Genomic DNA, 13,292 nt, shown 5'->3' with positions numbered 1-13,292 from the left:
GCACTGCCGCGGCTCCGCCTCTGCCCCGCTCCTCCTCCGTCCCTGCCCCGCCCCTGCCCTTACTCTGTGCCTGCGCCTGCACTTTTCCTTGCTGCTCTGTGTCTCCGTGCGTCTGGTCCTGTGGCTGCTCCTGTCCCTGCCCGCGCCACTGTCCCTGCCCCTGTGCCTTTCCCTGCCCCTGTGCCTTTCCCTGCCCCTGCCTTTTCCGTGCCTCTGGTCCCCTTCCTGCAGGCTGCAGCGCGGCGCTGGCAAGCCTCGCGTGTGTGTGCATGCATGTATGTACGAGCCTTCAGTCCTAAGAGCTCCTGGGGTGCTGTCCTGGGGTGTTTGAATGGCTTGGCTCTCATCTGGGAATGGAAGTTAGCATAAAATGAGGCCATACCTTTGTGGTAATACCCCCGTAAAGATTAAAACGTGCCCTCGATGTAGTCCTAATTTTTTACCCATGGATTGGTTATTTAGCTCTTCCTCCAAACAGGAGGCACTGACTGGTTCTTTGGGGGTCGCAGGTGTAAAGTCTGTTAGAAAAATATGCCAAGAAAATTTTAGGTTGAATGGGAAGGTAGGGGGCTTGCTGTGGCCAAAGGGATAGTACTAATATGTTGCTGACAACAGTTCTCATCACTCAGTCATTTTCTTGTAGTAATCAAATGTTTCTGTGTTATGCTAAGGTCTATGAAATCAGTCCCTGTTATATGGGATGATAAAAGCCAAGAATACTAAACGAAAGAACTCCCAATTATAGATCTTAACCTGGCATCCTTTTGAGGTTATCAGTATTAAAGCCAAGGGCCACTGAATCCCGTCTGAGATAGGGTCCTGCAGACTTGGACTGATGCATGTGCCTAGACTGGATTAAGGAGTCTCATGTGAACGTACCCTTTTCTTTCCTAAGGTTGTGTTTCCTGGTGTGTTTCTGTCTGAGAAAGCAACATATTTCTCAGTTTGTGCATCTTGGATCAACACAAAAAGGCAGAATTAATGCCTTCCTCCTGTTTTTCCTATCTTGTCTCATAAGGTGTGCTTTGTAAAGGTGACTTTGGTTTGTTGCATGCCTTCGGCTAGAAACTGATGTCTCAAGTCTTGTACAAGATGTAATTCGGGTGTAATCTTATTTTTCTTTACAAGTGGTAAGTTACTCTTGTTTCACATATATCTCAACATAGTAAGATGCATTATTAGGGCCATTTCTCAAACAGAACTTCACATTTCTTTAAGATTTTATGATCTGGAGCTTTGACAGAAGTGGTTATGAGAGATCATCTCCCACATGGACAGTTTTTACCTAATCTCAGTAACAGCAACAGTTTATGTTAGGGTAATTGAAGTTATTTTGATTCAGATATGATTGATCTGGGATCAATATGACAGCCTAATTATAATATGGCTATCATCTGTTAAGATTTTTGTCTGTATAGAAGACGTGATGTAAATGAAGATCTAAATAAATGATAGACAAGTGGTTTTACTGCCATTTTACATGTCACTCTAACACCTGAAACAGATGAGAACAGGAGTCTTTAGTGTTTTTCCTGTATCTTACTGTATGTTAATGCATGTTATTTTGTGTTTGAAGATTGTTTTTTAAAAAATGGTGTAAGAGAATGGCCATGTCTACTGACAAGCAAGCCCATCCTGAAGCCATTGCAAAATAGGAAAGCAAGAGGTTCAGAGGAACAGGATATTTCTTATCTATTTGCTCCAAAGTCTTCTTGATTGTTTTTCAAATTACTCTCACTACCTGTGTGTTTCTCTAAAATTGTTTACATCTGGCTTGCAAGAGGCCTTTCTTTGAATAGCATGATGGCTTTTCCTTTCCCCTGTGGTTGTCCTTGACTCAAGTGGAAAACTACACATGGAAGCTATGAAGTATAGCTCTCATTAAGGCCTTGTCTCAAGGCAAATGCAACTCTGAATACGTGACTCTTCGATGTCTATGCAATAAAACCCCACAGCCATGTTATGACCAGAAGTGGGAAATACAACCCACTTCCACAGAACAGAAGTTTCTCATCTGTTTACTTACCCTAAGACTAAAGTAATCAACATGAAGTAGATGTTGTTAGATAAGTTCATCTTTTGTCTTACCACACATTAGGGTTTTTTTGTGCCTGTGACCTTCATTAGCAGGTGTTGACAAACAGTGAAGCAGCACATTTTCTTAGAGAAAAATGGCTTAGATCAGCCCTCTTAAAAAAACACTATTCCTAAAATATTGTCTGAAAACACTGCTGTCGTTTTAAGAAGGATATAGATGCATTAAAAAAAAAAAAAAACAACCAAACAGTAAATATTAATAAAACAAATGGAATGCAGCTGAGTGCAGCTTCTCTAAATAGGTAGAATGCCTGGCATTAATGCCCAAATAAAATCGGTGGTAAAGTTCCCATTTACTTCAAAGGGATCAGAATTTCACTCCAAGGTGTGCAAAGAGTATTTGAATAAGATGTAATTCATTGTAGTATCATTTACATAATACACAGTAACATAAAGGAAACTTCCTTACATTTTCTCATTTGCCCATAATATCTGTGGAAAATTACTGTCCTTTAAGGTGTTTAGAGTTACAGCTTTTAATCTTTTATTTTGGGATGTGTCCTATAGGATTGTCCAAGAATTCAAGTGTTTTTCAAACATATATTTCCTAATTGTACTTGTGGTTCTGCTGGTTTACAGTTTACCGTTGTACTGTAAACCTGATACTTTTTTCCCCACAAAGTACAGGCTGTTCTGAAGTTGATGTAGATATGAATGAATATGAAATTTCAGCTTTTTTTTTTCCAAAACATTGCATAACTTTAAAAATGTAAATCACATCCTAAAGCACACAGTAATATATAATATTAGCTAAGTGATTTTGCTCAGTGGCAGCTTGGCAAAAAATATGGGAATTATTTTGAATAGATATTAAAGGGTTCCTGTGAATACTAGTTTGTTTAATTACTGTTATAATGAATTTATTTACTTTTTACTGTTTTACCAAAGGTGTTTGAAAGTGGCATAGATCTGCTGCAGAAAGCAAAATATAGAAAGTAAGTATGAGTTTTGAAACATTTGAATAGGTGAATAACTAATACTGAAAAAGTAGGTCCATGTATTCACATAGTGAGTCTGTTTCTCTGACTGGCTTTCCAAAGTACATGACCTGGTACATGCTGGTCCCCCTTTATGTTGCTCTAATTTGAGCCATTTGAATGTCTGCCTTTATAAGCAAGCTCCCCTCAAATCAATTACATGATTTTTCCATTCATAGGACAGGCTGTATTCTCACACCTAGTGTGACACACTAGGCTAACCTGACACTGTGCTTTTTATTCTTCTATTAGCAATTCTGTATTTTGAAGTCTGTGACAAGTCATGTCACATTTAATGATTAGTCAGTCTTTTAAAAGCCAAAATCTTTTTGGGGAATGGGGGAGAGAAAAAAAATTATTTATAACAATGGCCTGTCTACATTCTGTTTTGTCATTGCTCATAAGCTTTGGCCAGACTTCTTCAGTTGTACCTACAGAAGCATGTGTTTTGTTAAAATATTTTCATCCCTTAGCTTTAATTCACTTGGAATTCCTTTGTCTTAGCTGGGTTTCAGGTTTTTGTCCTTCTGGAGCAAGCCATTCCTGTAAAATCAGCAGAAGGTCAAGCAGAAGCCACTTACTGTCCCATTGTCCTGATGGATTGTAAATCATCAGGTGTCAATCACAGAGACTGATTGTCCTGATATTTCTTTCATGTGTGTTTCTGTTCTGAGAATAATAATATTAGAACAAATACTCAAGGAACCAAAGTAGAAAGTAGCTTTGCATCTATCTCCTTTCTCATCTATCATTTGTCCACTCTTCTGATTTCTTTGCCTGTCCTTCTTCCATTCCTTTCTGTAAAGGTAGCTTTTGATTACTGTCCCAGGTGTAAACAGTAAATCTATTCTAATTATTTAGCCACTCTGCTATAGTTTGGGTTTTGTCTCCCAGTTAATGTAATAAAGTTTGAATTAAGTCATCCTGTGTCTTCAAGGCAAGTCAATATTTTTCCATATGCTAATTGATTTGACCCTGTAAAGGATATTAGTATGTGTTAGTTTTACGTCATGCCCCCCAGGTTTCTCTCCCTCATAAATTTAAGGACCTCCTCCACTGCTATTTCTTTCTACTCCATCGTTTCTGGTATATTGTGGGTACACACTTGAGTAGAAAAAAAAATATTTTCTGATTACACTCATTGAATAATTTGTTAGAATCAGTCATGATGCTTTAGTTTCTTCACCCTAATTTTCTTGTTTCTGATAGCAGTCTAGTTTGATGGTTACATTCAACTAGAAGACAAATAATAATGTAGAGTTCATCTTGTTAGATAATCATCTTCAGGCTTCATATTGAGTGTTCTTATGGGAAAAAGGCAAATGGACACTGGGTGGCAGATGAGTGCTGTTGTTGAGGTCACTGATTATGGAGCATTCATGTATGTTCTAAAACTGCAGGCAATTTTCTAAAATTGGTTATTATTCTGTTATGGCAAATTAAAAGTATACTCTATGTTCCCTGTGTAACAAATATTTCTTGTACATTTGGTATTTATTTTTCAAGGTACTTTGCACCAGATAGTCATCTTTCCCTTGCTTCTTTGCTTTGTGCTTTTAAGGGTTGCTGATATACTAAAGCATAATTTGTGATATCATTCCTGGTTCAAAAGCATCAGTGGTATTGGAAAAGGAGGATGCAAAGACTAAATTGAGAGAATCTATTATTATCTCTACATAAAAGCCTAAACAAGGCAAAAAAAAAAGGTGATCTGGGTTAGTACAGAGTGCTCATTTTCTTGTATGATTACTTTCATGCGAGCTTTGTGGGTATCGTGCTGTCAGGTAACTAGGTGTAGTATATAAGTCTTGTTTGTCCCCTGGGCATAGCAGATTTTTTCTGTGTGTCAGGACAGAAAAACTGTTCAGTAACAACTCTAAAAGGGGTGAGAGTGTTTTAAGTAATGCCAAAGGATTTAATAATCTCATCAGCATATTCTGGCCCTATAGAATATCCATTCTTTATTCTGCACAGTACCTACATATCCTTCATCCCTCAAACTTCAGCTGTTTTCCTTCTTGTTTTTGTTGGGCACCGCAAAAATACGCAGCTTAGAGATTTGGCTTACTTATTGTATTGTGGGGTATACTATCTTCTTTCAACTTTCTGAATTTAAAATTTATTGAGAAAAGCAAAGTATATTCCTCACAAGAGGAACCAGTGCCTACCTATGTCCTTGCTACATCAGAAATCAGACCTCATATGGCAAAATTGACTGCTGCTTTCATTTCGTAGTGTCAAAAGCTCACAAAAGTTTTTCTTGGTTGCTGCAAAGTTGGGATCCATTAGAGAGGCAGAAAAGCAGTGTGACTAAAAAAGATGAAACTTTGAATATGATCAAACATGGTAGTCTCATTATAAACAACTTCTGAAATTGACAACCTTGTAGCATGGTTTGCAGGGTTTGTTTTTCATCTGATTAGAAGTGAACATGTCCCTGCTTCTGTAAAGACACAGAACCTGTCCAAGTGAAGGCAGCAGCAGCTTTTATAGCAGTGTATCCATTGTGGTCATCTTAATGTCTCACCTCAGGACAGCAAAACCGCTGCTATAGTGTCTAAGCCAGATACTTGACAGTGTGCCATAGAGCTTGCCTCCTGTGCTGGGAGCTCATGACAGTATCTTCTCACTCTGGCTGTGCCACCTGTACGGAGCAGCGCTGGCCTCCTTTACTCAGAACACAGTTAATGGGCTTTTGAAGGAAGAAAAGAACTAAAGACAAGCATGATGTAGGGCTTGACAGGACTTTGCTATGGTAACCTAGGATAGTTCATCTCCCTCATCCAAGTACGTACAGCCCCAAGCACATCATATCTTGTCATGGTAACCTGGAGTACCTTACTTCTTCCCATCTACATATGTAGAGTCCCAAGCACGTTTGATCTTGTGAAAGTAACCCAGAGTAGCTTGCTTCCTCCATCATCTGCACTGAACTTTACACAGGTGCCAGTGTGATTGCCAGCTGCCAGTCTTGGAATTCAGACAAAAGCAGTGAGATCACTAGTGAACAAAACAGGACTTTGCACATATATGTAATGCAAGCCAGTTAATCAGTGCAATTTTTATTATTCACCCCTGCAGTGCTATCTTTTGACCTGTATTCCCAAGCAGTTCCACTGGTCTCCCCATTTGGTGAGGGCTGGTATACTGGTAATGCCATGCTTTAGTCAAGGATGAACCTTTCAGCTGCTGAGTGTTGTGCCTTGTCCCTGAGAGACTGGCATCACCTTTTTGCTTGTAATACACGGATACTTACACCCTCAGTTTGTAGGACACTGCTTGCATGCTGTATGATTTGTTGGCCAAGTTACACAATGTTCATTTATTACATGCTGGCTCTCTGGTGGATATGCATTTCAAAAATTATGGTGATTGTCTTTCAACACTACTTTATGATGACACATCTGCTGAACAAACATTGGAATGTTGTAATTTAGTATAAAATTTTTAATTTTATTCCTGCAGGATGCTGATTAGAATATTTAGTTCTTTTCCCTGTATGAGGCAACTCCTGATTGTGCTGAAAACACTGAGAAAGCAACTTGATCAAGATCTAGCCATCTGTACAAACACGTGCATTATACATATTTTATAAAATATGCACTAGCATGACATCCTCTATCACAGCTCTGGACATTCTCTACAACATAAATAAGTAGTCTGCCTTCAAGTCTTGCAGTTGTGTCCATCCCCAACATACTGCAACTCATTTGTGATGCTTGGAAAGTTAATGACAACATCAAACTCCTGGACTGGTTTGCTAAACCTAATCTTCCAAAACCAGTGCAAACGTAAATGGTTTCCCAACCTTTCATCCTCTTCATTTCCTGTTCAGAAAACAAAGTAATAAGGTGAAGCAAAGTAAGAGCACAGGGGATATAGTGAATAAGCCATTTTCTGGAAAAACAGTTATTCTTTTAGTCAAGCAGGCAAAAAAAACCCCTGATGTTGTTATGTTCTTTCCTATATACAAATACAGGGCCAAATGGTTTGGGTTTGGTGTATTTCTGTGGTTTTGTTTGCTGTGGCCCTCAGGAATGCAAACTGAAATGTTCTCTGACAACAGAGAAGGACAGTATATTAAAAGTAGCTTCTGTCTTAAACATTTCCAACATCAAATAATTCTAAATCATGTTGAATATGTGCCATTCCTGTACCATGCTTTCTAGGCCCACTAATGTTCCAACTACCAGCTGCTACTAAAAGCATCCCTATGCATGAGCCAAGCAGCATTCTATCAAGAACATTCACTCATTTATTCACATTTGTAAAATTACAAAGTTTTCATTGCACAGCAATGACAATTTCGTGTAACAACCCTGACAGCTATTTTTTGTGGGCGTCTCTTTCTTCTTTCAGTAGGGGATGACTGCATTTTATGAAGATAGTACAGGAGACTTTCTGTTCCCAGAATGCAAGCTGACTCCTGCCTGTTGTGGGATGGATAGAGAATTAGTGGTGACAATTTCTCATTTTCCAGTAAGTAACTGGTGCTTATCATACCTGTCTGAAGAAGGAAGGAATTCAACGACTTAGTGGCAATTTTGTGAGGACTGGAGTTCGACTATCAGTTTGATCCTCTTGAGCAGAGAGGGATGCTCCTGTGCTCTTTTGAATATAGAAGTTCTCAGAGAATGTACAAAATGTAGGGCTATCCTAACAAGTAAATTCGTTAGTCAGAGACTGTAGGCAGGTAGAAGCTCTAATAACAAAACCGTATGTTCAGCTATATACCTTCATCCACAGATGGTGTGAAAACTCCAGTCACTTAAAAGATTTTCAAGATTCTTTGTACCAGTGGCCTTTGGGGATGCCAGATTTCTGTCAATTTTCTTTATCTCACGTACACACCTTGTTTTTTTCACTCTGCCTGTTCTCTCTCTTCTCTTGGAAGTTATTTTATTTTCATATTTTTGTAAAGCCTCCCACTGCCTATTCTTTCTAGGGTTCATTGTTTCCTGAAGGAGCAAAAGCAGCCTAGAATGATTATATTTTCACCCCTCTCACTGCATTATGGATTAGATTATGCTAAAGAAGCAATAAAACTCACTTCAGTTTAATTAATATGAGCATACAATAGCTATGAATGGAGAGGGTCATCTTTCCTGTAGATTCACTTTTGCACTGATTCATTCAGAAGGTTCTTGTGCTTACTCTACAAACTAGTAATGTCATTATTCACATGAAAAAATCGGGTATTATGTATAAATTGCAAGTATAGAAATACTAGACTTAAAATCTGTTAGAAAGTTCTGCCTAATACAGGAATACTTTCTATACATTTGGAATAGAAATTTAGAAATATATGCTTGGGTTAACTAAGTGTAACATTGTACTGTTCTTTAACTTGGTCCTTAAGAACCCGATGAAGACAAGGTGGTGACATATTGGTAAAGGAACAGGTGATTTGTGGGTACCCTCAGACTAGCTTGGATCCAGACAGAGAAATGGCAGCACCACCTCATTTCTGTGGCTGCAGCTGGGCCAGCCAGATGCTGCACTCAAATTACTAATATGGCACCATTATATTTCCTTCCAGATGTACCTTATTTCTTTCCTTCTTTATCACTACTGCTTATATTTTATCCTCTTTGCATCAGGGTAGGGGCAAATGTAGTTTGAAAGTACTGCACTGTGATTTCTCTGTCACTCATGTAGAAGAAAGAGAGGAACTGCTAGAAATGCACAATTCAAAGTCTAAGATAAGTGAACAGATACTGCTGCTGTTGTCGTCGTCAGGCATCATTAGTGTCTTTACAGTATTTTTCATGGCATTACCTGTCTTGAAAGGCAAACTTGAATTTCTTTTTCACATCATTTTAGAAAAGTGTCCTTTGGGCTAGCCTGGTCCACCACTGTGCAGAAGGAGCTGCTAATTAAACAGTAAAGATCTGTATATTTTCTTTGTAGATCAAGGGTTTCTTCTCACCTTTCTTCACAATACTGGCTTTATGAGGAAGTGTCAAAGTCAGTACCAAGTGTCTAGGTCACTGCCTCAAGCATACGTTTGGAACATGCTGGCCCTGTGCATCATGTTCCCCTTCTGGGACAGTTTATACCAATTAAGAGAGCAGACTAAAATCAGAGTGCTGCTTTTCATAGGAAAACTCCTTTGCCACTGTTATTTGTTGGTGAGTTTCCTGCAAGTCTTCTTTAGCTGAAGTGCCCCCTTTAGTCACTTCTGATTTTGCAGTTTCAATGGGGGACTTGAAGTGTTCTGATCATAAGAGTGATGTATATGCAGCGATTAACTGTTATTATCAAGGGATTAGCACCAAAAATAGAGTTCTGCACAAAGACAACTATTAGAGATCTTCCACTTCAGTACAAAAGAAAAAATTAGGTAAGCATTTATGGTAAGGATGCAGATCTGGTTGCAATTTTTACAAGCTTTGACTGAGTCTGTTTGAGTCTACTTTTAGTATTGCATTTGTATCTAGGTATCTTAGGCAAATTTCTGGTGGAAATCAGGTTAGTGAGTTAGGAATATTCAGGAAAGGAAAAGATATTCCTGAATATCAAATTCAAAAGACACATTTAGACACAAAAATAAATTTCTTTTTAACCCTTTCCTTTTATTTTGGACATCAACCAATCTGTACATTTCAATATTTAGTAAGGATTTAATGGGCAAGTTTTTTTAATATTTTTGAGCTAGGCCTTCTGCTTCCTTCCGAAATCTCTGGGGCTGTTTGTACTTACTGACAGGCCAATTAGGCTGAGGTACCTGGTGGTATGGCAGTGTTTATCAGTCCCCCTGGTTCTACTTAGATCAACCAAATGCTTTTTTTAGTCATTGAAGTTAGCAGAAAGTGTTTCTGGGGTTTCATCGGTAAGCCTTTGAGTTGAGCCAGTGGGGTGTTCTGTCTGAATGTTTCAAAGCACTAAAAATTACCAGGACAGTGTTCTTCTGACTATTTACCTGATCTATATATAGAGAGACAGATATCTCAGGTGATCAGTACTTCCAATCTAAAATGATAGCTAGCTAGAGTAACTTGGCTTTGCCTAGGTCCTGGTTTTGTGTGCATGTTTTACCAACCCTGTATTTAAGAGTCATGTGTATTTTAAGTGTTACCACAAATATGTTAAGCTGTTATGAGTTACAGTCTTTAAATCCAGCCATGGAGAATCATGAAGTCATTCAGCTTGAGATGGACCTCTGGAGGCCACCTTGTCCAAACCCCCGCTTAAAGCAGGTCCAGTCAGATTAAACTGCTTGAGACCTTGTGTGGTTGAGTTTTGAATATTTCCAAGGACAAAGAATTCATAGCCACTCTGGACTGACCACCACCATGGTAAAAAAAGTTTCCCCTCCATCTAATTAAAGGTTACACCGTTTATTCTTACCCTTCCACTAAGTATCTCTGAAAAAAAGCCTGGCTTAGTCTTCCCTATATCCTCATATTAGATAGTCATAGACAACCACCCAATCTCAGAATAACAGAATTGTTTCTGTTGGAAAACACTTCATGAAACTATCTAATCCAACCCTCTTGCTCACACAGGGTCAGCTGGAACTGTTTCCTCAGGATCATGCCCAGTTGCTCATTGAACGTCTTAACCTTTCTGGGCAATGTGTTTGACCAACCTCACTGTAGAACACTGTTTTCTTGTGTTCAGATGGAATGTCACGGTTTTTGTCTTGTGCCCATTGACTCTTGTCTCTGAGCACCACTGAAAAGAGCTTGGCACTGTACTCTTCATTCCAACCCATCAGGTATTTAAACACATGGGTAAGACATCACCGAGGCTCTCTTTTCCAGGCTGAGCAGTCTTAGCTCTTTCAGGCTTTCCTCATACGGAAAATGCTCCAGTCCCCTAGTCATCTTTGTGGTTCTTCACTGGACTTGGTCCAGTAAGTCCTTTTCTTTCTTGTATTGGGGAACCTGTAGCTGGACACAGTGCTCCATATGTGGCTTTACCAGTGCTGAGTAGAGACAAAAGACTACAGCCCTCCACATGCTTTCAATTCCCTTCCTAATGTGGTCTAGGAGGCTGTTGGCTGCCTTTGCCATCTGCTTGCATCACTGTCTCATGGTGACCTTGTTGTTCACCAAGACTCTCAAGCCCTTCTCTATGGGGCTGTTCTTTAGTCAGTCAGGCCACAGCATGTTACAGTGCCACGTGTTATTCCTCCTCAGATGCAACCTCTGCAATCATCCTTGTTGACCTTTAAGAGATTTCTCTCAAACATCCTTTTTCTGTTTGTCCAAGATCCTCTGAATCTTATCTTATCTCTGATCTTACAATCATCTTATAGATCAGCTAGTCCTCCTAGCTGTGTACTGTGTACATGCTGAAGCTGTACTCAAGGTCATTGGTGAAGATGCTGGCCCCAGCACTGACCCCTTGGATGCACCACTAATGGCTTGCCTCTAAACCAGTGACCACAACACTCTGGGCCTGGCAGGTAGGCTGTTTTATTCCACCTCACAGTATGCTTATTTAACCTGTATTTTGCCAGCTGTTCTGTGAGGCTGTTAGGGGAGCCAGTGGCACAATTCTTACTAAAGTTGAGGTAAACAACTTCCACTGTTCTCCCATCATCCACCAAAACAGTTACATCATCTGCATTGTGGAAAGTTATCAGGTGAGTTAAGCATGGCTTCCTCCTTGTAAATCTATGTTGACTATTCCTGACTACCATACTGTGCTTCACCTGTTTGGAAAAACGGCTTCCAGGATTACTTGTTCCTTTATCTTCCCAGAGATAGTGGTGAAGCTGGCCTGCCTATAGTACCCTGGATCTTCCATGCTGCCATTCTTGAAGATAGGAGTAACAATTTTTTTTCCTCCAGTCTTCAGGAATCTTTCCCACTTGCCATGGCATTTCAAAGATAATAAAGAGTGGACTTGCAGTGGCATTCCTCAGCACTTGTGGGTCCAACATCTTATGCTCCATGAGCTTATGTATGTACAGTTTGTTTAAGATCTCTTTAATCTGATTTACCTCCCATGGAGGTTCAGGCATGTTCCAAACTTTCCCTCTGTTTTCTGGGCTTGGGATTCCTAAAGGACAATTATACTAGGAAACATGGAGACAAAGGAAGTATTGAGTATCTCAGTGTTAAAAAAATTTCCTCGAAGGAAAGTGAAGAAGATAAAACTATTTCTTTAACAAACACATGGGAAAGGAAAATAATATTAAATGGTAAAATCTCTCACTGTAGAGGAAAAACCTGGGAAAGCGTTAGAGTCCTCCCTTTGGTCTCCTCGGAGCTGGGGCTTGGCCCAGGGCCAGGCCCTCTGTGCCCGGTGGAAAGTCCTCCCAATGTGTTCTGATGTTACAGCAGTCAAGCAGTCCAGTAGAAAAGGGAGAAAATCCGAAATTCCAGAGAAGGAAAAATTCAACTCTCAGTCTCTCTCCAGAGAGCAAAGCAGCTGAACCACTGGCCAAAAAAACTGTCCTGGGCGCAGCAAGCCGGGTGCTTCCTCCCTCCCCTGCCGCAGTGGGGAAAACCAATTGCTATCTGTGTGTGACCTTAAACAAGCTGCAAACTGCTTTGCAAAAGTTTTGCTCAGTTTTTTCCTTCCCCCTCTCAGGCTCAGTTTAGAGGCATAGAAAGGCGCAGGAATGAATTTCTGGGCATAGGCAGCGATATGGGATACACATCATAAAGTCACCCCAAGACACTCAGACTTTTCCATGTGCTTTGTTATCAGCACCCCTACCCCGTTCAGGAAGAGTTTACATATTCCCTAGTTGTCCTTTTGTTCCTTTTGCTATTTTCTTCAACTACACATGGAATCCTCTTTTGTTCCCCTTCACGTGCAGAAATGTTGCTAGATTCAACTCCTGGCTTTCCTGGTGCTATCACAGCAACTCTGTACTCCTCCTGCTTTCACTCCTGTGTGTTCCCTTTTGAGTTCAATTAGGAGCAACATACTTGTGCCAGTCTCCAGCTGCCTTTCATTTCCTACTTGTTGTGATGGAGCTTTTTGATCTTGTAGAAGGTGATCCTTGAGTATCAACCAAATCTCACAGAACCTTCTCTCCTCTCCCTCTCCCTCTCCCTCCTCCTCTACCATTTGAAAGAGATCAATAAAACGGGTGGGGAGGGAATTTGGTAAAAACAACAAAACCCACCAAATAAAACCCCAACCTGCCATCCAAAAAACTTCAAAAATGAGCAAACAAACAAAAACAACAAAAAAACCCTCTCTAAAACAAGTGCAACAAATAAGCCCAAAACAACAACAACAAAACAACTCAGA

Source organism: Corvus brachyrhynchos, unplaced genomic scaffold (genome assembly GCF_000691975.1).
Source record: "Corvus brachyrhynchos isolate BGI_N302 unplaced genomic scaffold, ASM69197v1 scaffold194, whole genome shotgun sequence".
Lineage (NCBI taxonomy): Eukaryota > Metazoa > Chordata > Aves > Passeriformes > Corvidae > Corvus > Corvus brachyrhynchos.
The sequence above is the reverse complement of the archived record's forward strand: the minus strand, read 5'-3'. Positions refer to the sequence as shown.